The 13,091-nt window shown below is 45.2% G+C and overlaps 1 protein-coding gene across 23 annotated transcripts in view; it reads left to right on the top strand.

Annotated features, from left to right (window-relative positions):
• PLEKHA6 (pleckstrin homology domain containing A6) overlaps window positions 1-13,091 on the top strand; it is a 136,751-nt gene that overhangs the window by 76,046 nt on the left and 47,614 nt on the right. The window contains exon 1 of one of the 23 annotated variants that reach the window (XM_064477091.1): window positions 3,763-3,937. The exons of 21 other annotated variants lie outside the window; for them this stretch is intronic. The gene's annotated coding sequence lies outside the window, so the exon portion shown is untranslated. Of the gene's footprint in view, window positions 1-3,762; window positions 4,022-13,091 lie in introns of those variants that run through there. One more of the 23 variants, XM_064477089.1, reaches the window with a different exon arrangement.

Below are 13,091 nucleotides of genomic sequence, written 5' to 3'. Positions count from 1 at the left end.
TGAGGTTAAAACTCTGGGTTTAGCCTTGCCGCCCATGTAGGAGGTGGGTTATCTAGTCAGCCTTTACCTCTTTGAGCCTCAGGGATTTTTCTTTGGTAAGATGAGAGTTAATATTTTTCTGCCTACCTCATAGGACCATAAAAGAATCAAGTGAGAATGATGGCTTTGTGAACCATAGAGGTGTTTACTTGATATTTTTCCTTCTGTCGTAAAACAAATAATTATGTTTATAAAGACCATATTCAAGTCTGCCACATTATTTGACCTAAATCTGGGAAAGGAGTCCGGGCTGATTCAGGGCCCAAGTCGATCCCTATTTTTAACCAGCAGGTCACTAGGAAAAGCTGGAATCCCCACCTACTCCCCCACCCCCACCCCCATTTGCCTACATTCCTTCACAGTATAAAACATAATGGGTGAGGCCCAGGACTGGGTGTTGGTCTGTTTTTTTATAAATGTCTCAACTGAAGACTTTTCTTTTTTATAGCTTTATAGAGGTATAACTGATTTATGATAAACTGCATATATTTAAAAGGTAAAATCTGATGTGTTTTCGAAACCATAACTACAGTTAAGATAACGCACACATATCCATCACCCTCCAAAGTTTCTTCCTGCCTCTTTGAAATCCTTCCATCTACCCCATCCCCATACAACTTCTGATCTGCTTTCTGTCACTGTAAATTAGTTTACATTTGTTAGGGTTTTGTGTAATGGAATCATACAGTCTACATTTTTTATTTGTGTGGGAGTGAGTCTGTCTTCTTTCACTCAACACAATTATTTTGAGATGCATCCAAGTCATAATGTATATCAATGATTCATTTCTTTTTATTGCTGAGTCATATTGCATTGCGTGAATGCAACACGAATGGTATTCACCGGCTCATGGACATTTGGGTTTGTTGCAGTTTGCAGCTCTTATAAACAAGCTGCTACAAACATTTGTGTACCTGTCTTTGAGTGGACATGTTCTTTCATTTCTTTCAAGTAAATACCTAAGAATCAATGGGTTGTACGTTAAACTGTATGGAAAAGTTTGGCAGTTCCTTAAAAAGTTAAACAAACGGGACGTACCATTTACAGTCTCATCGGTGGGGTATGAATTCCAGTTCATCTACATTTTGGTCAACATTTGGTATGATTAGTCTTAATTTTAGCAATTCTGGTGGGTGTGTATGGTGTTATCCATTCTGGATTCAATTTGCATTTCCCTAGTGACTAATGCTGAGCATGTTTTCATGTACTTTATTTGACATCATATATCCTCTTTGGTGGAGTGTCTGTTTAAATCTTTTCCTCACGTTTTTTTAAAATTTGTATTGTTTACCATCTTAATATTTAGTTTTAAGAGTTCTTTCTATATTCCAGGCAAACGATGTCACCTGCCTGTTTTGCAAATATTTTCCCTCAGTTTATGGCGGATCTTTTCATTTTTGTAACAGCATCTTTTGAAGAGCGACATTTTTTTTTAAATTTCAGTGAAGTTCAGTTTATTGATATTTTGTTTAAAGTTGGTGGGTTTTGTGTCTTATTTAAGAAATTTGCCAAAGCAGAAATCACTAAGATTTTTCCCCTGTGTTTTCTTCTAGAAATCTTACAGTTTTAGCTCTTACATTTTAGGTAACGTTTTAACGGTAGGGTCAAGGGTTCTGTTTTGCTTTTGGTATGTGGATCTATAGTTTTTCTCGTACCATGTACTGAAAAGGCTGAATTGCCTTTATACCTTTGTGGAAAAGCAGCTGACCATATCTGCAAGGGTTTATTATTCGTAGACTCTGACTTCTGCACCATTTTTCTATACATATATCTTAATTCCAACACCACATTGCCTTGATTATTGTAGATTTATAGTCCTGAAGTCAGATAGTCTAAGGCTTCTAATTTTATTCTTCTTTTTTAATTTTTTGTGCTATTATAGGTTCTTTTAATTTCTATATGAATTTCAGAATCAGTTTGTCAGCTTTTACAAAGAAACTATTGGGATTGTGTTAAATCTATAGAAAAATAGGGGAGAATTGATATCTTAACAATACTGAGTTTTCTTTGCCATGCTAACAGTGTATCTCCTTTTATTTAGATTTTATTTATTTTCTCTCAGCAATGTTTTATAGTTTTCAGTGTATAGGTCTGGCACATCTTTTGTCAGATTTATTCCTAAATATTTCATATTTTCTTAGCCTATTGTAAGCAGGGGTTTTAAAATTTCAATCTTTCATTGTTTGCTGTTAGTATATATACAACTGATTTTTCTATGTTGGCTTTGTATCCTAAGCCCCTCCCACAACTTCTAAAGCTCACAGAGCAGGAACCTGGAAATACTAAGGTGCAGGCGTTTGCATGATACGATGAACATTTAAAACAGCAGGTTCCTCGCTTTAATTGTTTATAATAAATCATTCTGTAGCAGCCCTGCAGCCGGCTGTGGCTGTAAAGGGCATGAGAGGAGGAAGTGGTATGGTGAACCTGACCCTCCATAGGCAGCGCACCCCTAGATTTCTGGGGTACTCTTGAGGATGAATGGAGCAGGTGGGAATGCAGTGCAGCCCCTTTAAGAGACCAGGGCCAACCAGCCATCCGGGCTGCTGGGAAGGCAGCCCAGGAGATAAGATAAGCAGCCCTCCCCCCACCCCAGGCTGTTTTAAGCCAGGGTCTTGAGCCACAGTAACTGGACCACTGACAGACAAACAGGAACCAGGGGTGATGAGAGAAGGTGCAGCTACTGGACCCAGGCTGGCGAGAATGGAGCAGCCAGACCACCCACTGGAGCCTAAAAGGAGAAGAGGGCATTAACTGTGGGTGTGGAGAGAGAGGGCACTTGCGTTCTCCTGTGTATCCCATCATGTTTACGATCGTGGTTTTTAAACCCTGCTAGACTGCACTTCAAGGCTTTATGTATAGTAAATGTACCATAAATATGTTTATTGGCTCTGTATGTTCCCTCTCCTGACATCTGTATGCTCTAGTGAGACACAGAGATGCTCTGTGAGAGGGTTTGGAGGCTACCTGATTTCTTGCTCAAACTAGAAAATTCCTGGCAGGGATTTACTCTGAGAAGCCTGGAGTTGCTCATTTGCACATATCTGCATAGATTTGCATGTGTCCTACATGGAGATACTTTTATGATGGATTTAGATTTCCCAGAATCGGCTGCCTATTTTTAAACTGATAAAGAGGTGATTTGTCTCTACTGGTTCCTGCCCACCTTGGTGTCTGCATCCTCCAAAGATGCAAAAATGAGTTGTGCCACTTTGAAATAGAAGGAAGACCCCCAGTGCCACAGTTTGTGCAGACACGAGCGATCCTTTGCCTGTCAAGGGGTTTTCCTTCTTCGTTTCTATTACAAGTCCTAGCTCCAAACTCCTGGGTGAGTCAGGGAATTATTGAGGCAAAGAAACCCTCTAGCTAAACAGCCGGGAGCTGAAGTTGCATAGAAGCCTTCCAGGATTGCGCTCTGTACCTGGACAGAGAGGCTCGAGGCGCTTCCACTGACCTGAAGACCCGCCTTCCCGCTGCTCCCGGCCCAGGGCTAGGGATGCTATGACTACCTTTGTCTGTTCTCCCTCCTCCAGGAATAAATAAAAATATCTTCCCCTCCCCCAGATCCCAGCTCCTCTATTGGCCTGCTAGGCAAATATTTCATAATGTGGGCTCATCCAATTGGGCCCTGTGCCAGAGCCGGGCGCCTCAGGTTGCCAGTGTGCTCCAATCAGGCGGGGCGGCCTGGGTGGGACTAGCGGGCTCCTGTTCCCACATGGGCAGCAGCGGCATTACTCAGGTGGATGGCATCAAGGTGGGAGCTGCTGCTTTCCCAGGGCTGGGAAGAGGCAACAGGGCTGTCCAGCAGCCAGCCAGCCAGCTGGAGGCAGCCAGCACGAGGGGGTTAAGGCCAGTCAGCACGTGTGGCTGTTAATGATTGCTACCCACCAGGGACCTGGTGAGTGTTAAAGGAAAACCTTTTCCCTGTTGCTGAGTGTGAAGGGAGTGAAGGCAAGAGCAGAGGAGACCGCAGAGAAGAGCGGTGAGTGAGTGGTTCCCTGTCGGCTGTGTGTGTGTCTGGGGGGGCTCTGGAACAGGTAAGGGGACACAGACACTCCTGCTCATCAGCTGGGGTGGGCTTTTGTTACAGCAGGGCACAGATTCTCAGCTTGGGGCCAGATTTCCGTACCACTCCTATTTATTAGAAGGGCATCTTCAGGATCGTCTTAGTCCAAAGGGGTGAACTATTTGGCACAGAAGCCGGAAATACAAACCATTGTTTGTCCTGATGCGGAGACAATGGTTCTGTGAGGCCACCCCGCACACAAAGCTGGAGCCCTGCTCCTGTCCCTCCCAGAGCCATTGTCTCGGAGAGGGCTCGGGCGCTCTGGGCAGAAGCGCCATGGGCCTCTTCATAGCGATTTCCTGGGACGGCCCGAGGAAGGCAGAGAGCGCACAGCCACAGGGGACCGGAGGGCTGTGTCCTGCCTTTCATCCTCTTTACTTAAAGTCAGGTGTGGAGAGGCTGGGGGGCAAGGGGTGGGGGTGGAGCAGACAGTTGGCAGGGGACTCAACTCTTTAGAAGACAAAGTTTGTCATTTGGGAGCAAAACAAATCCAGGAAGAGAGAGAACCAGTTAGATGTCTGTTGTCCCCTTTCCTTCAACTGCCCGTTCAGGACCCTCATTCCCTCTGAGCATCTGTGCTCTTGGACCCGGGCACTTTCTCATGACAGATCAGACTCGCACAGGGCGTGTGGACAAGAGTTTCTTGGCTTTGTTAGAGGAGGTGAATAAGACGGACTTTTCTCAGCTGAGTGTGTGCGTGTGTGCGTGTGTGTGTGTGTGTGTGTGTGTGTACTCATGGGTGCACAAAAAAATGAAAGCCTGATTTGTCTTCCAAAGCAGAAATGTTGACTTTACCCCCTCCTAGCTGGGAGCCCTTTTGTCCCCCTGCCTCCTTCTTGGGAGGAAAAGTTCGATGACATAATGGTAATGTTAGGCGGCCCTGGAGGGGCCCGTCGGGTAGGAACCCAGTGCTTCCCGTGCCAGTCTTGAAGGCAGGTTTGGGAGATAAGGCAGACCCACCCCCGTGGCTTTGGGCTGTGGTTCTTCCTCCCGCTAAGCTGCCCACAGGCCAACGGAAACCAGGCACGATAAGGGGGAGGTGCCAGCCACTGGCCCCAGCAGGGCAGGAGCAGAAGCAGCCACATTTCTGGGCACATGAGCCAAGGGAGAGGGGGAAGTGAGCCTGGGAGAGGCGCAGGGCCGCTTTTCGTGTTCCACCTTGTATGAGGAGACAGCACAGAAGTGACTGGCCTCCGTCCTCACGCTCCTGGGGGAAGCAGCACAGGGGAACTGGGAGGGAAGCCCGCGCAGCCGCCCTGCATCCTCAGGAGGGCTCGGTTTAATGCTCTCCCGTCGCCATACTGAACTTCCTAATTTTTGAACAAGGGGCCCTGCGTTTTTATTTTGCACCGGCCCCTGCAAATTTTACAGCCAGCGCTGTTCCCAGGCCAGCCACAAGCTGCAGCAGCAGGATGGTGTTCATGGGCTCCAGGAGGCGCAGGCAGACTCACCTGTTACTCAGGTGTCACTTACCATGACTGGCTGTCCTGGCTGGAACCAGCGTGGCATCCCTCTCCCTTTCTTCCTCTCAGCTCTCCTCCCAAAGCTTCTGTTCCTCCTTGTCACAGCGGCCCTGCCTAGTCTTCCTTCATGGCTACTGCGTGGCAGGGGGAGGGAGAGGGGGCAGTGGTGTCCCTTACCCGCTCACCCCCTCCCCCCCCTTGCCCTTTCGTCCCAGGCCCCTCCTTCTCTTATCTGAGCCCCAGGAGGGGTCTAGGGCTGGGATCGCCTCTTCTGTTCCTCTGAGGTCTCCTTCCCTCCCCTCTCTAAGCCACGGTTATCGGTGGGCACACTCCGGCACCTGCTTCATATGCTTTTTGTTTAGGACGAGACTGTATCTCTGTGATTACCACAGACTCCAGGCTGGGTGGGAGCCTGGGTGGGGACAGGAGAGGTGCAAGGGAAGGAAGACTCACGAGCCTGCGGTCCTCGGTGGCAGCTCCTCCGTCTCTTCCCTCTCTGTGCTGGCTCCTCCGGCTCTGGACCAAAGGACCCTGCAGACCAGGCAGATGACTTCTCTCCCCTTCCTCCTCCAACCTCACAGGAAGTTGGCCGATCTGAGAAGGAAAAGGAGGCAGGAGGGAGGAACAGTTTCCCTGGTCTTTCCTCCTTTCCAGCCTCCTTCAAATCACTCTGTAACTTCTCCCAAGTGCCTCCCCCAGGGTCTGACCCCAGTAGGGTTGTTAGTAACAATATTTTCAAATCCTGGAGGGGAGTCTTAATGCATATACTTTAAAATGATGGCTTATCCAAATTAATTTTGATTGGACTTTGGAATGTATTGTTTGATTGTATTTATTTTTTAATTAATTTCTTGGGGGGGGGCAGAAGTAATTAGGTTTATTTGTTTGCTTGTTCATTTATTTATTTAAATAGAAGCACTAGGGATTGAACCCAGGACCTCTGGCATGCTAAGCACACACTCTACCACTGAGCTATTCCCTCCCTGATTTTAGATTTTTAACTTTTTGTTTTTGTTGTTGGTAGCAGATTTCCTCTCTCTCTCTTCTTCTTTTTTTTTTGGTTTAGCTGAGGACTATAGGAGAACTTGCATTCCCTGAGGACACTGAGCACATATTAGCTGGTGGAAGAAGAAACTGGCTTGGAGTTAAGTGTTTCACAGAATCCAAAAATACTAGAACTAGAAGGTGGCTGAGGGGGCATCTTGCCCAGCGCTGCCTGACGGAACCGCGGTGGAACGAGCTTCAGCTGTCTTGTCCAGTACGGTATCCACTAGCCAGGGTGGCTGTTGAGCCACAGCAAATGTGCCTAGCATGACTGAGGAGCTGAAATGTTCATCTTATTTAATTTTAATTAATTAAAATGTAAATGGCCATATAGGTCTAGTGGCTACTAAATTGGATGGTACAGATATGGGATACTGGGCTCCTTGTTTTATTTTATTCCTTTATCTTATTAATAATTATAACAGCCACTAACTGAGCAACTATTATGTGCCAAGCATGCTTCTAGGTGCTTTAAATATGTGATCTTCTTTAATCTTCCCAGCAATTCTGGTATTATTCCATGGTACAAATGAGGAAACTGAGGCCCAGAAAAGTAAAGAGCTCAGTACTGGTCAGCCGCCGCCATGCACCAGCCATTCTTTGTTTTCATGTGACAGCTCTTTTCAAAAGTTCTCCAAGTCCTTTCCCTTCCAGATCTCACTGTTCCTCTCCGGGATGTCAGGGGGCTCACGATGATTGCCCTCAGCCCACAGAAGGGGAGGCAGCAGTGACTCTCCATAGGCACAGCTTTTTTCTGGCTGGTTCCACTGGTGGCCCTCGTCCCTAGGATCTTTTTGGATCTTCCCGATAGCAGACAGCAATCCAGGGAGAGTCTTCCGCCCTCTGGGCCTTTAGCAAGAGCCCAGAATACATGGGAAGTTCCAGATTCCTCACTCCTGGCAGGAGGAGGTATTCAAAATTTCCCACAACCCACCCGTGTCCTCACTTGCCCATTACTGCCAGTCTAGGAGAGGTGAGCAGCTGACCCATCTGGGGGTCGGGTGAAGGGCAGTGCTCATGCTAGAGCTTTGCTGCCATCCCACGTGGCTTGGCACCCTCACCCCGTGCAGCCCTGCGAGGTGGGGGCCTCCATCCTCCCGAAGCAGTCCCTAGGCTCTTGCCCTCCCCCTGCCATTGATTTGTTGCCCTCTGCTCCCCCAGACAAAGCCTCTGCTCAGTAGACTCTTATCAGAGTCCGGCTGGCCAGTAGGGAGGGGGAGGGAGAGGAGGGGCCAGAGCAGATGGAACCCACTCATCAGATCCCCTGGCGAGAGGATTTGAGCCTGAGCTCTGCTGCCTTTCGCTCACAATTCAACATCCCAGAGCAGAGTAGCACACGTCCCCTCCTCCCACTCCGTCAGACAGCCACTCGGTTCCTGTGCGTGGCCAGGGCACGGAGACAAAGAAAGCCTAGGCTGTAGGCAGTTTGTATGTGGCTGTCCCTCCACACCTCTGCACCTAGGCAGGTGCTGCCAGGCTAACATTTTTGGGTGCCCTCCACTCAACATCACACGCAGTCCCCAGACCTATAACCCACAAGGGTTAGCAGTGAAGAGCTTTGTGGCTTTCATCCCTGTGTTCTTGCAATAGGCCTTGTGGAGCTGGGGGCTCCCTCCTGAATCGGGGGGCTCTCCCTCTTCTCTCCTGGAGACGAGGCGCTCAGGTTGGAGAGGTAGCAGGGACTGGGGACAACCAGGGAGATGGGAACTTTGTCTTGTCTCTCCTGTCACCATAGCTGGGGCGATGGACCTCAGGCCCCCGGCTCTGGAATAGGCCTTACCTTCCTCCCGGTATGAGGACCAGACACCGCATGAGTTTAACGATTTCTCTGTATTCTACCCTCTTCAAGCATCGTCCCCTCTTCCTCTGCTGTCTAGTCTGGTGGGAAATTTGTGTTGTCTCCTAACCAGGTCATCTCTTATTACCATTGTTTCATTCTTAAAACAAGGAAACTGAGGCACGAAACAGCTTGACCCTCACCGATTGCTGGATGGGGCACCAAGAAGGCATTGGTAGCTTTTGAGGGTGTGGAAGGAGGGGCGTTGGCCCAGCTGCAGTATTTTCCAAATACTTTGTAAAGTTCCTCCCCCTGGGTGGGTGGGGGGGTGACTGCTCTCTGTGGGACGCCAGGACCAAATCTGCTGAGCTAGGATGAGGAGGGCTGGTTCCATGACCGTCCATAGGCCCAGAAGCAGCCAGCTGGGCTGCCTCAGTCTCTGAAGGGTCCGGCTCAAAGCTGCAGGGAGGAGGGGTAATTAATGATTGCCCTGCCCGTTACCCCTTGGGACTTTTTCCAGGCTGCTGACTGTCCGGAGAAGGAATCTTGGAGGCTGAGGGGAGGGGACAGGAGCCCTTCTTCCTCTGCTTCTGTCTGGCTTAGCTGGAGCCCACTCAGGGGAAGGTCGAGTGAGGAAAATGTGGAGCTGGAGCCCAGGCAGCTCCTTTTTTCCTCCTCTCACTTCCTTTCCCCCTTTGCAAGGAACCGCGCACAAACACACGCGGACAGGGAACATGAGGAGCCCTGGGGGGCCGAGATGCCCCCATTCTCCAAGTCGGGTCAGGGTGTGATGGGGAAGAGGCCTCCCATCCTGCCTATGACGGCTCTGCCCCCAGAGTCACAGTTCTGAACACCTGGAAGGGCCATCGGTGTTCAGACAGTTAAGGAAGGGCCATCCCGGCAATGACATTCAGTCCTTTATCAACCAAGGGACGCTGGCCTGGAGTCCTGGGCAGCTCTGTGGTGTCTCCGGGTCACAGAGAGCAGGGAGGGCCCTGCGCAGGCGGGAGGCGGGGTGGGGCACTCGGGGGGCTGGCGGAGTAGCTCTCTACCTACCAATAGGGAAGGATTTCAGTGTTTTAATAACTGGCGTGGTTTATGTGAATACCCACCCTGCTTATCTTCGTTTTCAGAAGACAAATGGACTTTTTTAAAACTGAAGTATAATTGATTTAAAATGTTGTGTTGGTTTCTGGGGAACAGCATAGTGATTCAGTTGTACACACACACTCACATATATACGTATATATATATATTTTCTCCTTATAAGTTATTACAGCTGTTAAATATAGTTCCCTGGGCTGTACAGTAGGACCTTGTTGTTTATCTGTTCTCTATGTAGTAGTGTGTATCTGCTAATCTCAAACTCCTAATTTATCCCTTCCCCTCGCGTCCCCTCTGGTAACTATAAGTTAGTTTTCTATGTCTGTGAGTCTGTTTCTGTTTTGTAAACAAGATTTTTGTGTCGTTTTTTTTTTTAGATTCCACATATAAGTGATATCATTGTCTTTCCTTGTCTGACTTACTTCACTTAGTGTGATAATCTCTAGGTCCATTCATTTTGCTGCATATGACATTGTTTCATTCTTTTTTTAATTGAAGTATAGTCGATTTACAATGTGTTCATTTCTGGTGCACAGCAAAGCGATTCAGTACGTATGTATGTGTGTATATATATATATTCCTTCTCAAATTCTTTTTCAGTATAGGTTATTACAAGGCATTGAATATAGTTCCCCATGCTGTACAGTAGGACCTTGTTGTTTATCTTTTTTATATGTAGTAGTTAGTATCTGCAAATCCAGAATGCCCGAATTATCCCTCCTCACCCCCTTTCCTTTCTCCCCTAGTAACCATAAGTTTTTTCTCTGTCTGAGTCTGTTTCTGTTTTATAAACAAGTTCATTTGTGCCATTTTTTTTCAGATTCCACATATAAATGATATCATATGATACTTATCTTTCTCTGACTTACTTCACTTAGTATGATAATCACTAGGTCCATCCATATTGCTGCAAATGGCATTATTTTATTCTTTTTTATAGCTGAGTAGTATTCCATTGTGTGTGTGTGTGTGTGTGTGTATGTATGTATGTATATGTGTGTGTGTGTGTGTGTATATATATATATATATACCACTTCTTCTTTATCCAGTGCTCTGTTGATGGACATTTAGGTTGCTTCCATATCTTGGCTATTGTAAATAGTGCTGCTATGAACATTGGGGTGCATGTATCTTTTCAAATTAGAATTTCCTTAGGATATATGCCCAGGAGTGGGATTGCTGGATCATATGGTAAGTTTACTTTTAGTCTTTTGAGGAATCTCCATACTGTTTTCCATAATGGCTGCACCAAACTACACTCCCACCAACAGTGTAGGAGGGTCCCCTTTTCTCTACACCCTCTCCAGCATTTACCGTTTGTGGACTATTTAATGATGGCCATTCTGACTGGTGTGAGGTGATACCTCATTGTAGTTTTGATTTGTATTTCTATCATAATTAGTGATATGGAGCATTTTTTCACGTGCCTATTGGTCATTTTTACATCTTCATTGGAGAAATGTTTGTTTAGGTCTTCTGCCCATTTTTTTAAATTGAATTGTTTATTTCGCTAAACAGTTGTATGAGCTGTTTATATATTCTGGAAATTAAGCCCTCATCAGCTGCATCATTTGCAAATATTTTCTCCCATTCTGTAGGTTGTCTTTTTGTTTTTGTTTATAATTTCCTTTGCTGTGCAAAAGCTTATAAGTTTAATTAGGTCCCATTTGTTTATTTTTGCTTTTATTTCTATTGCCTGGGTAGACTGCTCTAGGAGAACATTGCTATGATTTATGTCAGAGAATGTTTTGCCTATATTCTCTTCTAGGAGATATATGGTGTCTTGTCTTATGTTTAAATCTTTAAGTCATTTTGAGTTTATTTTTGTGTGTGGTGTGAGGGAGTGTTCTAACTTCACTGATTTACATGTGGCTGTCCAGCTTTCCCAACATCGCTTGTCAAAGAGACTGTCTTTTCCCCATTGTCTATTCTTGCATTCTTGTATAATCTTGTTGAAGATTAGCTGACTGTAAGTGTGTGGGTTTATTTCTGGGCTGCCTATTCTGTTCCATTGATCCATATGTCTGTTTTTGTTCCAATACCATGCTGTTTTGATGACATAGCTCTGTAGTATTGTATGAAATCTGGGAGGGTTATTCCTCTAGCTTTGTTCTTTTTCTTCAGTATTGCTTTGGCAATTCTGGGTCTTTTGTGATTCCATATAAATTTTAGGATTATTTGTTATAGCTCTGTGAAAAATGTCCTGGGTAATTTGATAGAGATCTCATTGAATCCATAGATTGCTTTGGGTAGTATGGCCATTTTAACAATATTAATTCTTCCAATCCAAGAGCATGAGATATCTTTACATTTCTTTAAATCATTTTTAATTTCCTTAATCATTGTTTTATAGTTCTCTGTGTGTAAGTCTTTCACCTCCTTGGTCAGGTTTATTCCTAAGTATTTTATTTTTTGATGCGATTTTAAAAGGGATTTTTAAAAAATTTTCCTTTTCTGATATTTCATTTTCAGTGTAAAGAAATGCAACTGATTTCTGTATGTTAATCTTGCATCCTGCTACCTTGCTGAATTTGTTTGTCAACTCTAGTAGTTTTTGTATGGAGTCTTTAGGGTTTTCTATATATAGTTTCATGTCGTCTGCATAGAGTGACACTTTTATCTCTTCTCTTCCAGTTTGGATCCCTTTTATTTCTTTTTCTTGTCTGATTGTTATGGCTAGGACTTCCAATACTATGTTGAGTAGAAGTGGTGGGAGTGGGCATCCTTGTCTTATTCCACATTTTGGTGGGAAAGCATTCAAATTTTTACCATTGAGTATTATGTTGGCTATGGGTTTGTCATAAATAGCTTTTATTGTGTTGAGATATGTTCCCTCTATACCCAGTTTGGTAAGAATATTTAATCATGAATGGATGTTGAATTTTATCAAGTGCTTTTTCTGCATGTATTGAGATGATCATGTGATTTTTGTCCTTTCCTTTGTTGATGTGATGCGTCATAATGATTGATTCACTTATGCTGAGCCATCTTTGTTATCCTGGGATGAATCTGACTTGATCATAGTGTATAATCTGTTTTATGTGTTGTTGGATTCGGTTTGCTAATATTTTGTTGAGAATTTTTGCATCTATGTTCATCAAAGATACTGGCTTGTACTTTTCTTTTTTGGTAATTTCTTTGTCTGGTTTTGGCATCAGGGTGATGGTGGCTTCACAGAATGAGCTTGGGAGGGTTCCCTCCTCGTCAGTCTTTTGGAAGAGTTTGAGAGGGTTCAGTATAACTGCTTCTTTGTATGTTGGGTAGACTTCCCCAGTAAAGCCGTTTGGTTCTGGACTTTTGTTTGTAGGGAGTTTTTTGGGTTTTTTTTTTTTTGTTATTGTTACAGATTCTATTTCACTTCTAGTAACCAGTCTGTTCAAGTTATCTATTTCTTTTCTTTTCCCTCCTTTTTCAGTTTTATTAAATAGAATCATTACAGTTCAACTGCACATACACATTATCTATTTCTTCTTGATTCAGTGTTGGTGGACTGACAAATGGAATTCTATAAAGTAAAGCAATCAGTTTGAAGATAAGAGAATCCAAGTTAGGGTAGAAGATCAGCATGAGGATTCCCCACGAATTTCCCCGGAGGGGT

This window comes from Camelus dromedarius, chromosome 21 (genome assembly GCF_036321535.1).
Source record: "Camelus dromedarius isolate mCamDro1 chromosome 21, mCamDro1.pat, whole genome shotgun sequence".
Taxonomy (NCBI): domain Eukaryota; kingdom Metazoa; phylum Chordata; class Mammalia; order Artiodactyla; family Camelidae; genus Camelus; species Camelus dromedarius.
This window is presented reverse-complemented; position numbering and strand designations above follow the sequence as displayed.